This window comes from Ochotona curzoniae, unplaced genomic scaffold, assembly GCF_017591425.1.
Source record: "Ochotona curzoniae isolate NIBS_2020 unplaced genomic scaffold, NIBS_Ocur_1.0 contig_3520, whole genome shotgun sequence".
Lineage (NCBI taxonomy): Eukaryota > Metazoa > Chordata > Mammalia > Lagomorpha > Ochotonidae > Ochotona > Ochotona curzoniae.
This window is the reverse complement of record NW_024465894.1, coordinates 32,832,973-32,848,428: the sequence shown is the minus strand read 5'-3', so window position 1 is coordinate 32,848,428 and position 15,456 is coordinate 32,832,973. Positions and strand designations below refer to the sequence as shown.

The 15,456-nt window shown below is 47.7% G+C and overlaps 1 non-coding gene across 1 annotated transcript; it reads left to right on the top strand.

The window, feature by feature from the left end:
- Nucleotides 1–15,071: 15,071 nt before the first annotated feature.
- On the top strand, nt 15,072–15,198 carry LOC121157548. The gene has a single exon (XR_005884068.1). It is a non-coding gene; the product is annotated as a small nucleolar RNA SNORA28 (small nucleolar RNA).
- Nucleotides 15,199–15,456: the final 258 nt, after the last annotated feature.

Genomic DNA, 15,456 nt, shown 5'->3' with positions numbered 1-15,456 from the left:
TTAGTTGCTGATGCCTGTGCAGTGGGTGCACAGTGCCCAGATGCCAGCTCATCCAGGCCAGTAGAATACATCAAGTACCTTGTCAGAAGATGGAAAGTGGAATAGGTTGGACCACTCTCCTGGTCAACCTTTGATGTATGTTCCTAGGTTTGTGTGGATGCACTAAGGTGGACTTGGTCAGTTAATAGACCTTGGAAAGATTTTCTCAACCTTGGTACAATGAAACCAACATCTCAGAACTATCAAAACCACTGAAGTAATGCCCTTGGAATACTCTTCCCACATCGGGGTCTCTAAGATATCATCAAATGACTGCCCCCATCCCCAGGAGTGGATGTAGTTTACGCAAAAGAGTGGTCTCTCTTCTCTTCCCTCCTTGCACACACAGGAGAAAAACATGGAAATATTTGCTCCACCTACCTTCCTCCATAACTTGACCCTCCCCACCCTAATCAGAGACACACGTGTGTGTGAATCCCTTTCAACTACGTAAACAATATTAATAAAATTTAAAGAAAAAATAAGGCTAAAAAGTGTCATTGTGCTAGGTGAGGGCCGTGTGTGGTTGCCAATCTGCCAGCCCCGTAGCTGCAGTTGTACACCAAACAAGAGGCCAAAGGGAGGCCATTGAGAGTTGCTGAGCTCTATAAAATGGTTGCTAGGGACTTGCACAGAACAGGCCACTGCAGTAAAAGACTTAGCTGCTACCAAGGTACCTGCCGGCGAGTGCAGGAGCTAGGTCTGGGGGACTGCTAGGGTCAGGCTGCTTCTGCCATTTTACAAGTGACAGTTGGGGTGGGTTAAGTAGGTAGGGTTGCCAAAACAACAGGTGAGTCAGGTCTTGGACTGCCATGGTTGGCAGATCACCTAGGTAGCTGCACCTGCCAGTACATGTGAGAGCTGGGGATGGTGACAGGAAGGATCTGGCTCAAGTATTCCTGGAACACAGGAGAACCAGGAGAGCATGTGGTCCAGGCCAGGTTATAGCATGTGCCAGTGTGCAGGCACCATTATGGCCTAGTAGGGGTTCAAGCAGTAACCTCGACTGGGCCACCCTACCTGCTTGTGTGCATGAGAGCCAGGGCTGAGGTGGACTGAATCAAACTGGTACGTCCACCAGCACTCTTGGGAAAGGGGCTGGGCTTAATCTGGTAGGGCTTCTGGAAGAGCACCTGACCATACTGCTATAGTAACAGATATAGAAGGAAGATAGGACAGGCAAACATGTAGACCAAGCTGCAGCACCTGCTAAACAAGAAGTTAGATCCTAAGCCTGGTCTGCAGTGGGTCCCTTGGATTATGTTGGTACCTTGTGACTGATGGGATCCCTGATCCTAGGGGAAATCCCATGGATGTGTGATCTGACTGTAGGAGACTGGGCAACCCCCATTTCTGACTCCATAGAAAGATTGAAGAACACACCCAGATGCATATGAAAAACCAGACAACTGGAATTTCTAATTCAACAGAAGACCTCCAGTATCTCTTTAAAGAATGGGGGCAGAAAAAGCAAGTGGCACAATACTCCAGGCAAGCAGAAAGCACCTTGGCCTGTGGACAGTTAGGTATACACAGACAAGCAACAGACCTTAGAACTTATACAGAGACACACCAGCCACCATGTGCACGTGGTGAACTGTCCCTGGGCCTGCCTGGGCTCTGGGGGTTGCTCCCTTCGGGGTGAGTACATTGAGTGGGGAAGTGTCCATGACTGGGTAGGTCCGGGGTCTACCCATCGCCCTCATTGGGCGGTGAATGGGATTGGGGAGGGGGGCGACCTTGGGCCTGGGAGTTTAAATTTCCTGCAGCCTCCTGGCTGCGACTGGGTCTCGGGATGGGACGGGGCATCTCATGCCTGGATCCCACATGCCAAGCCACCATGTGCATGTGGTGAGCTGTCCCCTGGCAGCCAGTGTGCCAAGGAACCCGCAACAGTCTGGACTGGTCAAGGCAGCAGCACCCGAATGTGCATCCTGAATAGGGTGCGGGGTGGGCTGGGCTGCAGCATTCACCAGCTCATACACGGCCAAATGGAAGGCCAGAATGTGCCGGGCACTGGCCTGAAACCCACTGGCATGTATGAGAACTGGGTTGGGGAGTGAATCAAGTGGAGGAATTTGGGAAACTCCCCTGGCGAGCCACAGCTCCGCTGGTGAACATGTGGTCCAGACCTGGGGGTCGGACAAGCTGGGCAAAGTAGCTCCAACGGCTGGCTATGGTGTGAATTGGTAATGGAGCACGATGTACTGGGCAGGATCGAGCAAGCCTTGGCCTACAAGCGAAACTAGAAAGCAGCATGGAGCAGAGGTCATGCTGAGCTAGGCTCTTTCACCTACTGGTCTGCGTGAGTCACGGATGCTAAGCCACAGTGTCTAAGGCAGAGGGCGGGACAGGTGAGGGGCTGAGCCAAGCTGAGTCAGAGCAACCACTGGTATGCGTGTGATCTATGGCTGGGAACAGGCCTGGTTGGGGAGCTAAGGGGACTCCCTAGCTAGGTGGAGGTTCCCACCAAGGGGTGCGTGTGCTGGAATGGGGGCTGCGTTCTGATCAGGATACAGTTGTAGTCTCCCTTGGCACAAGTGTGGAGGGGACTGGACGTACCAGGCTGGACCAGATGCCAACACTGTCTGGTGTCCTGGAGGACCAGGGTAGATGTGGGACGGACTAGGTGAGGTCTCAACCCCTAGTGAGACATATGTGAGCCGTATGTGGGTATGGACGAGCCATGTCTGGACTGAAACCTCCAACAGCAAGAACCAGATTGGGTTGAAAGCCAGTCAGGAAAAGCCATTGTTCCTTCTAGGACAGGAGGTGAACTGAGTAGGTCTGGCTCATGGATCCACTGGTAAGCGTGAAACCTGGCATTGGGAGAGGTTCTGATGGAGGAGCCTGGGCAACTCCTCTGGCAGGACACAGTCCCTGCAGGTAAATGCAAGAAGCATGATAGGAAACAGTCCAAAATAGGCCATGGAAAGTTTCCCACTGGCATACATTTGGCATGGGTTAGAGGCAGACCAGGCTGAATCAGTTCACGTCATCCACTGGCAAATCCAAGCATCAGAACAGAGTGTGGGTCGGGCCAGGTTCGGTTGCGACAAAAACCAGTCCACAATACGGAATGCCAAGGTGAGGTTGCCTGTACCGATGTGACCGCAGCACCCAACCAGCACGCATGAGAACCAGGAAGGGAGGGGGCAGAGCCAGCAGGGGGAATAAGGGAGGGTCCCCTTGCTGGACAGCTACTCCCACTGGAGAGCATGGGCTGGGATGGGGGCAGGCCAGACTAAGCAGGGCTACAGCACCTGTGTGCCTCATGTGGACTAGATCAGGGAAAAGCCAAGCTGAGCTGATTATTCCTACTGGTGCAAGCATAGAGTGGGTAAGGGTTGTTTGGGCTTAGCTGCAGCATCAGCTGGCAGAAACTGGCACTGGGGGCTAATTCTGTCAACTCAAACCACAGAACCACCTGAAGAGTGCATAATCCTGGAGTGAGAGAGACTTGAGTGGGAAATAGTGGGTTCCTCCCTCTTGGGTTACCACTCCCATGGTGGGGGGCACGAGAACTAGGGCAGGGGCTGGGGTAGCTAGAGAGGCATTCAACAACATCCATAAGGGCTGGATAGTTGAGCTAGTTGGATGGAACTAAGCTTCAATACCCATCAACATATACGAGAGCCAAATGGGATGTGGGACAGACTGGACTAGTCTGCTACACATACTGGAAAACCAGGGTAGGGACGGGCCTGGTGGGGTTATTGTGGGTCGCTCTGACTAGGCTGCAGCTCCCACTGGTTTATGTGAGGGCCGAGTATATGATGGGCAGAGCCAAGATGGATTGCAACACTCATTGGTTCCAGTGGAAGTCGGGGCTGAAAACAGAACCAACCCAGCAATTGCAACCACCAGCTGATCGAGGCGATGGCCTGTGGTGGGCCCTCCCCAATCGAGCTTCTGGACTCAGAACCCTAACCAAGAAAAGACAGAAGACAGAACAAGTCAATCAACCACCTCAGCTATTTGTTGGCAGAGAAATACTGGACAAATGGAGACTCTATGAGGCACTGTGTCAATCAGTGGATTATTCAATGACCTCATCGTGCTTGGAGTGGCGAGATGAGCAGCGATTCATAAACGGTGAACTATCAAAACCACTTGATCAAGTATCTCAGAGCATGTGCCACATCCGGGACTTGGGGTGGGTGGGAAACTGGGTGGGGCTTCTCCTCCTTCAATATCCTCCTTTACCTCAGATACATGAAGGAAACAATATGGAAATAATAGTCTTCCCCACTTCCCTATAGCCCTTGAACTTTTTTACCCCAATGAACTATGTAAAGATTGTCAAAAATATAATAAAAAATTAAAAAGCAAAAGAAAAAAAGAACTTATACAGAGAGAACAAGGAAGAGTCCCTGTGAGGACAGGTGGAAAATGGTACCTCTTGCACAGTGACCACGTGACATGTCTGGACATTGTCCTTCCTCCAAGGCCCCAAGGCTGTGTCAACAGACTATCTTCATCTTCCACCACTGATACAGTCTGACAGCAAGGGGTGGTAGATCCTCTTATCCCTCTCCCACCACAGACACATCTTTCTTGCCCCTCATCTCCTTGCTAAACCTCTCCATCCCTACCAGAGGCCTACATGGGTTGCGGTCCTAAACGGTATTACTGGACAATGAAACCAAATCACACATTCACCTCTCACTCTTTGTGTTACATGTGTGTTGCAAGGAGCTCCTGCTGCCCAGGAAGTCCATGAGTTTGAGTTATTTTCTACTACTACATAATACAATTTCTATTCTTTTTTTTTTTTTTTTGTCTAGGTTGTTGATAGAGCATGTGAGGATGCACAGGGGCAAGGAGAATCATGATTTAAGTATTTTTGGATGTCTTCCAACTTATAAAGTGTCCATGACTGAGGGCCATGTGATGGTGCAGGGGATTTTGTCATTGCTGTATGCCAGTATCCACCTGAACAGTGGTTCATGTCATGTGTGTTATGCTGTTTCATGAGATTGATTTTATTTGGAAGGTAGAGTTACAGAGAGATGAAGAGAGAGAGAAAGAGAGAGAGAGAGAGAGAGAGAGAGAGAGAGAGAGAGAGAGAGAGAGAGAGAGTCTTTCCTTCTCTGGTTAACTTCCCAAATGGCCAAAACATCCAGAGGTGAGCCAGTGCAGAGCCAGGAGCTTTCTCTGTGTCTCTCAGGTAGATGCAGGGACCCAAGCACTTGGGCCATCTTCCACTGCTCCCCCAGGCCATAGCAGGGGGCTGTGTCATAAGTGGAGCAGCTGGGATATGAACCAATGTGGACCCACATGAGGTGCTGATGCCACAGCAGAAGCTTAGCCTACTAGACTGCATCACTAGCCCTCATTGTCTCATTGTCTGCATTTCTTTTATGGTGGGTTAACAGAGATAAGGAGAGACACGTAGAGGACCTTTCATTCAATGGCTCACTCCCCCAATAGCCTTAATGGCCAGAGAAGAGTCCATCTGAAACCAGGAGCTTCGTCTAGTTCTCCTGCATGGGCGCGGGGGTCCAAGGACTTGAGCCAGCCTCTGCTGCTTTCTGAGGCTAAAAGGAGGGAGGTGGATCAGAAGTGGAGCTGAGACATATACTGGTGCTGCAAGGCAGAGACTTATCCTGTTGAGCCATTACCCCAGCCCTGTTCTGCTTTTGATTCTAGTACCTGAAGAGGTGCCTGGAAAAACGGAAGATGGACCAAACTTCTGGACCCTACCACCCAGCGGGAGATGTGGCCCAGCCTCCTGGCTCCAGCCCGGCCTTGGTAGCAGCTGTCGAGGCCATCTGGGAGGTAAATCAGCAAGTGGGAAATCAATCTCTCTCTCTCTCTCTCTCACTCTCTCTCACACACACACACACACACACACACATCCCTACCTCACTTTGCCTCCAAAACTAATGAAAAAAGTTCTTATAAAATGCATGATGTGGAGATGGGGAATCCAAACTGTAGAAATGGCATGATCGCTATAGAACACAGTCTTTAAATTATTGTAAAACTTGTGTTTTGCGGCTATGAAAAAAATGCTCTTTGTTTTGGGACCATGATGGAATAAATCATTTTTTCCCCACAACGCAATGTGATAGTCGTCAAAACAAAGGAGCTCAACCATCCTGCACATGGAGAAGTGCCTGAATTACGCGTGGAGTCATGTCTGTGAATTACACTGGATGGAGGAGTGTCTATGAATTACACAGGATGGAGGAGTGTCTGTGAATTACACAGGATGGAGGTGTGTCTGTGAATTACACAGGATGGAGGGGTGTCCATACCTCTTGATATGGAACTTGTTTATGAATCTTACCCTTACTGATTTCAAAAGTAACCGGAGCATTTGGCCATGAGGCTGGGGCAAAAGCAGCTCCCTGCAGTGTGGCGGTTGTGGGTCAGCCAGGCCAGACCCAATGCTGGGGACTCAGGCCAAAGTCATTGCCGACAGGCGGTGACCGAGCCAACAGGTGACTGAGTCCTAGGCTTTGGGTGGCCAGTGCACCTATTTGGCGTGAGGCTTTGCCTGCTGGCCACCCAGCGGTGAGCTCTGAGGTTTTTAAGATATGTAATTGCTGCCTAGGGACATTCATGGATAAGGCTAGTGTGAGTGTAGATCAGGGATGAATTTTGGGTGATTCCCAGCAATGGGGTCACAAAACTTTCTGGCAAGTGTGGGAATTGAGACCTGGTGGTTTGCACTGGAGAATCCATAAGATCTATTTGGGCCGGACTGATTCACCAGCCCAAATGGGAATCCTGAGATGGGCTGTTAGCATAGAGCATCACTGACTTTCACACACCAGTCCACACGAAAGGTATGGACGGGGGCCTGTCCGGCAGGGCTAGGTACCAGTACCTGATTGAGTGGTCTTCATTCCAGCTTTGGTAGGCATGTTGGTTGTGACCTTCCTACTGGTGGTAGGCCTCAGCGCAGGAGCTCTGGCTCACATCATCATGAAGGCCAACGAACTCCAAGCTGACTTCAATCAGGCACTAGAAGACTTGGCCTGGTCCCTGGAGTCCCTGGATCTTCTGACTGCAAGCAAAGGGGAAGCCTGTGTCTTCCTACAGGAACAGTGTTGCTCTTATGTTAATGAATTTCCCACATTCATTGAGGGGAAGTGACGGTCTTTTCAACAAATGCTGCTGAAAACTGGATAGTAAAAGTATGAGGTCTTGCCTTATATGTTTGAAACAAAATTAACTCAAAATGGATCAAATGCTTATAAATAAGAGCTGGAACTATAAAGGAAGCAGGGGGCGGGCATTGTGGTGCAGCCATTAAGCTGGAATTTGGGGGGTTGGCATTCCATATTGGAATACCTCCATTTTAGCACTTGCTGGTTTGCTGCCAATGAAGCTGGTATGTGGCTGAAGTCCTTAGGTCCATGCTACATTGGTTTCCTTTTTTGTAGATTGAGACTAATGGCATTGACATTTTGATTGGCATTGCCATACTCTATCATTTGCTTTGAGAAGTAAACTTTTAAAATGATAGTCCATCTGAACTGGAATGGGGGGGGATTGGGATAACAGAGACAAAATGCATTTGGCTGGGAATAACTAGTTTTTAGTTTTCAGAGATCCACTTTACAAATAAGAAAACAGCTTTTCCCAGGGGCAAAAATAATTTGAAACAGAATCAAATATGAAAGAAACACCACAGGCTTGGCATATAGTAAGCGTCATCCATGGCTAATCCTCTTTAATCCTCACGATAGCTTACAGTGTTGTTCCTCTTAGAACCCTGGTTTTCTTGCGATCAAACAGGCTAGCAGAGGTGAAGTGACAATCCCAGGACACAGCTGGCAGATGCCTGAGCAACCCCTGCCCTGGAGAGCCTTGGTGCTCACTTCTGAAGCTCTGGTCAGTTCACAAGAAGATGTTGGCACAGATGGATGACTTCATCGCCCTGGAAGGCAGATGCCAGGGGCTAACCCAGTGTTTCTGGCATGAGTGCTCAAAGACTGTCTCCTGGCAGGTAAGGACCAGGCTCAGAGTGGACACGTGTTTGCGTTCAACCGGATAGTTACAGAAGTAAAAATCTAGCAAAATCTAGAAACACTCATGACCATGATGTGTAGTGAAAACCATTCATAAATATTTATGAGAGAATAAATATTCCTGCTGTGGAGTGGGTGACTTCAGGTTTGTGTTTGTGATGCAAGAAGAAATTAAAGAGGAGAAGCAGGAGAAGCCTAACAAAGGGAGAGATTTGTTGGCAAAGTGAAGAGCGGCCAAGGACGTGACCCATGAGGCTCATGGTCACGTCCTTCATGTATGCTAGAGGCACAGGAGGTGGCACTTTGGAGTTTTCCAGGACAGGGTGGGGATTTTCCAGGAATCCCCTGACTATTTTATGCGCTGTTTGTGCAAGTCTCCAGTGTCAGGCACAGGGGCATTAGGGGAATAGGAGTGTCAATGTGGTGATTTCATCAAATGTTTAAAGGCCGCTGTAATCTGTACGTTCACCGGGTGCTGATTTTGGGCGAAAGCTTTGCTGAAAATGTAATTTTTTGTTTTGTTTGTTTGCAGGCCATGAGAAGAAGCTCTTTCTCTATTCCCGGGCAGCCTTTTTGTTCAGAAAACTAGCATGAATATATGAGGACTGATTTCGTACCTGGGCGTGGCTGTGCCTGTGTTGTAGACTGAAGGAAATATATGGATTCTCACAATCTCCTTCTTCCTGAGAGTCCCGTGTCAATTGCCAAAGGGAGATTGAGTGATTGCTTTTCTGAATCGCTGGTGAGTGCATCTGACCCTGCAGAGTTGACACGGGCTTGCACCTTTAGAGGAAAGGTGTGTTACCACCTGGTCATGAAGGATAGAAACAGGTGATGGCCACCACAGAGGCGAACGCAGACCTAAAACCAAGGTTCAATGTCTGTGTCTAGACTAGTATGCACATGAGGAAATGCTCAGGCTCGCTATCAGGGAAACGTAAATAAAAAAATCACAATGATGACTCACCTCACGTTAGAATGGTTATCGTTACAGAAATCAGGAAACAGGAAACGCTGGAAAGGACTTTGGAAAAAAAGTAACCTCCCGCGGTGTTGACAGGTGTGTAAGCTACACAACCTTTGTGAAGGACGGTATGGAGATTCTGCAGAAATCTGAAAATAGATCTACTATGCGATTAGACATTCGACTTCTGGAAGTTTGTGCAAATGAAATAAAACCAGCGTATAAGGGAATTATCTGGTTATAGCAACTCAATTCTTAATAGGTAATGTATGGAATCAGCCTAGGTATCTATCAGTGGAAGACCTGAGAAAGAAAATGTGGTATATATGGAATATTACTCAGCCACAACAATAATGAAATGTACTTTTTAACTGAATGGATTCAATTGGAAATTATCGGGCTTACTGAAACAAGACCCATAGGACAAATATATGGGGCCCAGTGTGGTAGCTTAGTGGCTAAAGCACTACCTTGCACACACCAGGATACCATATAGGCGCTGGTTCTAATCCCAGCAGCTCCACTTCCCATCCAGTTCCCTGCTTGTGGCCTGGGAAAGCAGTTGAGGATGGCCTAAAGCATTGTACTTCTTGTTAGCAGATTCTTCTCCTTAGGGAAGGTTTTTAAGCTGTGTTACTCACAGGTCTACAGCTCAATTTTATTTATTCTGGTTGGTACACAGCTCTTTGTTTGTAGTCACTTGTGCCACTCCCTCCAGCGAGTTCAGGTCTGGATTCTTGTGTTAGGCTTCCACCCTGGTCTCTGTAGCCCCAGCGCCTGGCTCACCACTCTCCACCTCCTGTGACACCGTGCTGTAGCCACTCCGTTGATGTGTACAACTTTTCTCCCACTGCTGGTTCAAGAATTCCCAGTATTAGACAACAGGCATCCTATATAACTAGGTTTTATACTCTTTGTAAAAATTTTATAATTATATTTTTATCTTGGATGATTTTTACATAGTTGATTAGGGTGATAAGGGTCAAGGGCTACAGGACGGTGGGTAAGACCATTGTTTGCACATTCTATTTTTTTCCTACCTATATCTGGGGGAAGGGATGAGATGAAGAGAGAAGCCACACCCAGCCTCCCAAATGCGTCTGTACCCTGGGATGGAGGACAGTCACCCTACACCACCCCAGGATCCCCAGTGTGGGTCATGCTCTGAGCATCCTGCTCAAGAGGTTTTGATAGTTCAACAATTTTGAATCACTGTTGATCTCACCATTTCAAGCATGATGAAATCTCTCCAGAATCCACTGGCTGACATAGTCCACCTTAGGGTCTCCATTTGCCAGGATATTCACTGCCAATGCTTGGTTGGGGTAGTTGATCTATTTGTTCTGTCCTCTGTCCTGTTACCAGATGTCCTCTGCGATTTCCAGAGTACTGCCATATCTTTCATGTGCACCAGCTCTGACTCATGCACTCAATGATCAGACCATGGAACCTGCATTTCTCTCCATGACTGGGGTTTTGAGTCCAGCAATTCAGTTGGGATTTCCATAGAAACTTCATCTAAGGTCCCAGCGCAGTGGCCTAGCAGCTAAAGTCCTGGCCTTGAACGTGCTGGGATCCCATATGGGTGTAGGTTCTAGTCCCGGCAGCTCTGCTGCCCATCCAGCTCCGTGCTTGTGGCCTGGGAAAGCAGTAGAGGACAGCCCAAAACCTTGGGATCCTGCACTCACCTGAAAGACCTGGAAGAGCTTCTGGCTCCTGGCTTTGGATCTGCGCAGCACTGGCCATTGCAGTCTCTTGGGGAGTGAGTCATCAGAAGATCTTCCCCTCTGTCTTTCCTCCTCTCTGTATATCTGACTTTGCAACAAAAATAAATCTGAAAGAAAGCAAGCAGGAAAGAAACTTTGTCTGAGGTGATCCCTGTTGTGGGCTGAGGAGTTGATTAGCATTTGTTAAGCTTGGCTCCTGCAGGAAATGGGCTTGGAGGCTAGTGGCACCTTGTCTGTCAGACTCATTAGCATCCTATTGTTCTGCTAGAGGCTTGGGGGAAAGGTATATATATGGCTGAATAAAGGGAGGCTGAGAGAGAAGTCTTCCACCACTACTGGTCTCCTGTCGGTGTCTGATTCCCTGACCCTCGCCGTGTCCATGCTACCGGCCAGCTGGCCGGAACAGATCCCAGACCTGATTTTTGTGTGCTTGCCAATGCATGGTCTGGCACAGTCTGTCACCCCAATCAGCTTATGCACCTGCTTGTGGCAGCAATTGTTGTATCAGTTCTGTTTCCAGCCCTGTCTTCTACATGAGCCAAAGGGTGTTGCAGTCCAGCCTAATCCTGCCCACCAAACACTCGGCCTGCATGCAAACCGATGGGAGCTGCAGCCTAGTCGGAGTGACATGCAGTAACCCCCACCAGACCTGCCCCTGCTCTTGTTCCTGTGCTTGCCCCGTGCTCTTGTTCTCATGCCCACCAGTTGGAGTGGCAACCCAGAGGGAGGTACCCACTCTTTCCCTACACTTCCACTCTCCAGCTGGTTCTGCAGTTTAACTTACAGAGTTCCCTGTATCCCTGTGCCAGCATCTGCTAGCTGATGCTGCAGCAAAGCCCAACCAACCCACATCCACTCTGGCTTATGCATGCACCAGTAGGAACATTCAACTCAGCCTGGCTTTTCCCTGTTTCAGCTCACATGAGGCCAACAGGTGTTGTAGCCCTGCCGGCATGACTTGCCCCATCCCAGCTCTCATGCTCACCAGTGAGAGTGATGGTCCAACAGGGGAGCCCCATGCAGCCGCTCTACTGGGTTTTCCACCCCCCCTCACTGGGTCTCATCTTTTTTAGTTGAGTGCTGTGGCCCAGTCTGGCATAGCCTGCCTCATCTTGGCATTTGCCAGTGGGTGTTATAGCCTGACTGGGCCCTGACCACTCTCAGTTCCAGCTCACACTGGTGGGGGCTACAGCCTAACTCAGGCAAAGCAGACCCCCCAGTTTTGGCCTTCACACGAGCTCACTTGTGTTGTGACTGAACCCGGCCTGATCCACACTGCATTCTGGTACTCGGATTCGGCAGCAGGTGATATGAACTGGCCCAGCTTGGTTCACCCCTGCTGTAAGTCAAATGTATGCCACTGGGTACTGCATCTTGGCCTGGTTTGGGCTGATCCCTATTGTGGTTCTTGTGCTCACCTGCAGGGACTGTGTCCTGTTAGAGGAGGAGTTCCCCGAGCTCCTCCATCAGAATCTCTTCTAGTGCCAGATCTCGTGCACAATGGTGAGTCCATGGCCTTGGGTACTACATCTAGGTCTGGCTTCTTATGTTAGACTTCCACCATGCTCTCTGTAGCCCCAGCTCCTGGCTCATCATTCTCTACCTCCTGTGATTCCATGCTGAGGCTGCAGCGTTGTCTGTACAACCTTTCTCCCACTTCTGGCTGGTGTAGGTCCCAGGATTAGGGAGACACCAGGTGTCCCATACAGCTAAGTTGTTGGTAGTGCTGATCTTGCCGGAACCTGTTGGCTGTTATCTGAGGGCTACTCGGACCTATCTTGGGTGGAACCCATAGAATGCCACATTGTTGCAGTTCACTGAGCCAGAAATGAGTGTGCTCCCAGCTCAGTCATGTGCAGTGCTGTCCCATAGCCTTTGCCTCCCTAACAAAATGGTGCCCGATTTGGCTCTAGGGGGTGGACTGGGTTGTGAAATATACCCTGTTCCTGTACTGCACATCTGGGATCTGCTGCTCTGTCTCTGCTCCTGGTCAAATCAAAAAGACCAGCAGGATGGGCAGTTCTTTGTATGGGTTCACCTCCGGAGCGCCTAGTGACTTATAACATCAGCATGGTGACTTATATTTTCATAGTTGTATGTTTACAATGTTGCAATCTTTTGATGACTTCAAAACTGGTTATTATCATAGCACTGGCAGGTTTATGTTACCATAATGTTGGTTTACCAAATGCAAAATGTATTATGACATCACAAAGGTTTTTAAATCATAATTTATTATAACAATGGAATCTTATGTCATAATTGTGTATTACATGTTAATTGTGATATAAAAATTGTTTTGTGACATCAAAATTTATATCATAATGGTAATCTTTTAGATCACAATGATCATTTATGACATCACAGTTTGTATGCCATCACAATCAATCATGATGTCATAATAGTGTTTTTATAACAGGATTTGATGACTTCATAATTGATTTACAACATCACAATAGCCCATGTATGACATCATCATATAGATACGTAATATTACAATGATTTCTATGACATCACAATTATTTATAAAGCAATTGATTAATGGGGGATTATGAATTCTCAATTGATTATGACATGGCAATGCTGGTTTATAACATCCCAATGGTGGTTTATGCATCGCAGTATTGGTTTATGATATCATTTAATTATAGAATTATAACGGTGGCTTGTAAGATCACAGTTTATTATAACATGTCATTTGTCTTCCTTTTATTCCTTCCTTAGACCTACTTCCATTAGTGACCAAGCTTGACTCAGGTGTACTCCTGACAGACATTGGGCGTAGCTCACTGCATCTGTCCTTGAATATCACATTAACAACTTGAAATCAGCTTTTGGAAGGAATATTTACACAATAGAAATGGGATATTTTGGTTCCCCAGGCATTCCCCACGTAACATTACGATTGGCCCTCAGTCTTGTTCCTCTTCAGGGCTTTGCTTTTCTGCCCATTAGGAAAAAGTCCCTTGGCTGTGTTTCTGAGTCTAAATATAGTTTAAGCTTCCATTTCTAGGCAAGGAGTAGAGTGATCAACCTGTGCAGGTTGAAACTTTCCAATCAACATGCAGCTCTTTCTCTCTTCACCCAACAGGCATTCATCATGATCTTCAGGAAAGAACCTCAGATGAAGACCGTGTGAACTCCAAGCAGCATGTCCATGAGATGGAGGAAACACTGGTTCAACTGGATGAGGGCTTCTTATTCTAATTTCAGAATGCCACATTTCTTCTAAAGTCTTTCTTACTGAGGCTAGCATTTAGTCCAGATAATTGGTGTCCCTCAAGAGAACACAGGGTTCTGACCTTAAACTTGATCACCTAACCAAACAGAAATAAATGTAAATGGAGTAAGACTCTTGGCTTTGTCAGTTTAGCCACCTTGCCACTAAAATAAGACAAAGGGAAGTGAATTTGCAAAGTTTAAGGTCATTTTCACAGTTTGGTAATGGAATTCTTTCTGTGTTTGGCACCAAAGGCTTTTTTTTTTTTATTAAGCTGAAAGGGCAGCAAGCAGATGGATGCCTTCCTAAGTGCAAGAATACATTACCCCAAGTTTTCTCTGCGGAACAGTACTTGCAAGCACAGCCAGAGTGCAGTGAATTCTAAAGGACCACTGCAGTGGCCCACTGGCAATGGCCACTGGCTGCTTCAGGCTGCGGGTACGCAGACAGGAGTGATACCAGTCCCTTTCTGTCTTATCCTCTTAGTTCTTGTAAAACGAACATGACACCAATCATTTCCTGAGACTTTATGAATGGATTATCCATCTGGCAAATCCTTGCTTATACAACAAGAGGGCTGGAGGAGACCAGCATCAGCTCTCTAGATGTCAGGCAAAAACTGAGATTCAGTGGATAGTTGACTTGCTCAAGATCAGGGAGAACCAGGGTTAGAACTCAGGCTCCTGCAGTGTAGCCCAGTGCTCTCTCCAGGGCCTTTCACTCCTACCACAGACATCTGGGGCATACTCTACACCTTACACTGTGTTGTAATAATGATTCAGCAACGTCCATCTCCTGCCTTCCAACAATTTGTGACTCAGCTTGATCACACTCCATTTTTATTGCCCCTCAAAGTGTGCTGTGGCATTATTTCTCCCTACAAAGTCTTAGGTAAGAGTGCCATGGAGTAGCTCTAAGGAGAAGTCGGAACCCAAAGACCAAGCGACTATTCAAGGTCACAAAGTGACAGAGTCAATTCCATGGCTGCTTAACTGGTGGTCTCTTTCAGATTCTTTTAGATAATCCTGCTGCTCTTATAAATGCCGTTGGTTAATGGATGGAGTGGCCAGATAGTTTACTCTTGATATCACAGTGCTTTGAGACTGAATCGAACGGTCAAGCAGAGAGGCTTTTGCAAGCAAGACTATGTAGCAGACTGTCAAAACCATTTGGACAGTTTGAGCTTGCTATATAGCAAGAAAGTCTAACCTATTCCAGTGTTCTCTCCGTTACGAGACAAATCGTTATGCAGTCTTAAACAGTGTTACAAAATAGATGTACATCAAGGCTGTATAGGCAGTCCAGCGTATATGTTCACCCCACTTTCTTGTACATCCACTGGCATAGCAACCAATGTACTAGAGTAGTTGAGAGTAACTGAGGTTCAGCAGGACGTTGTTTTAACTTGGCTCTTCACACTGTTAGAGCATGTCCCTAGAGTGGTCAAGCTACTGGAAAATGACGACGTGGCTGTGTCAGATACACAGCAGAATTCAACGGCCACACCCCTCAGAGTCCCAT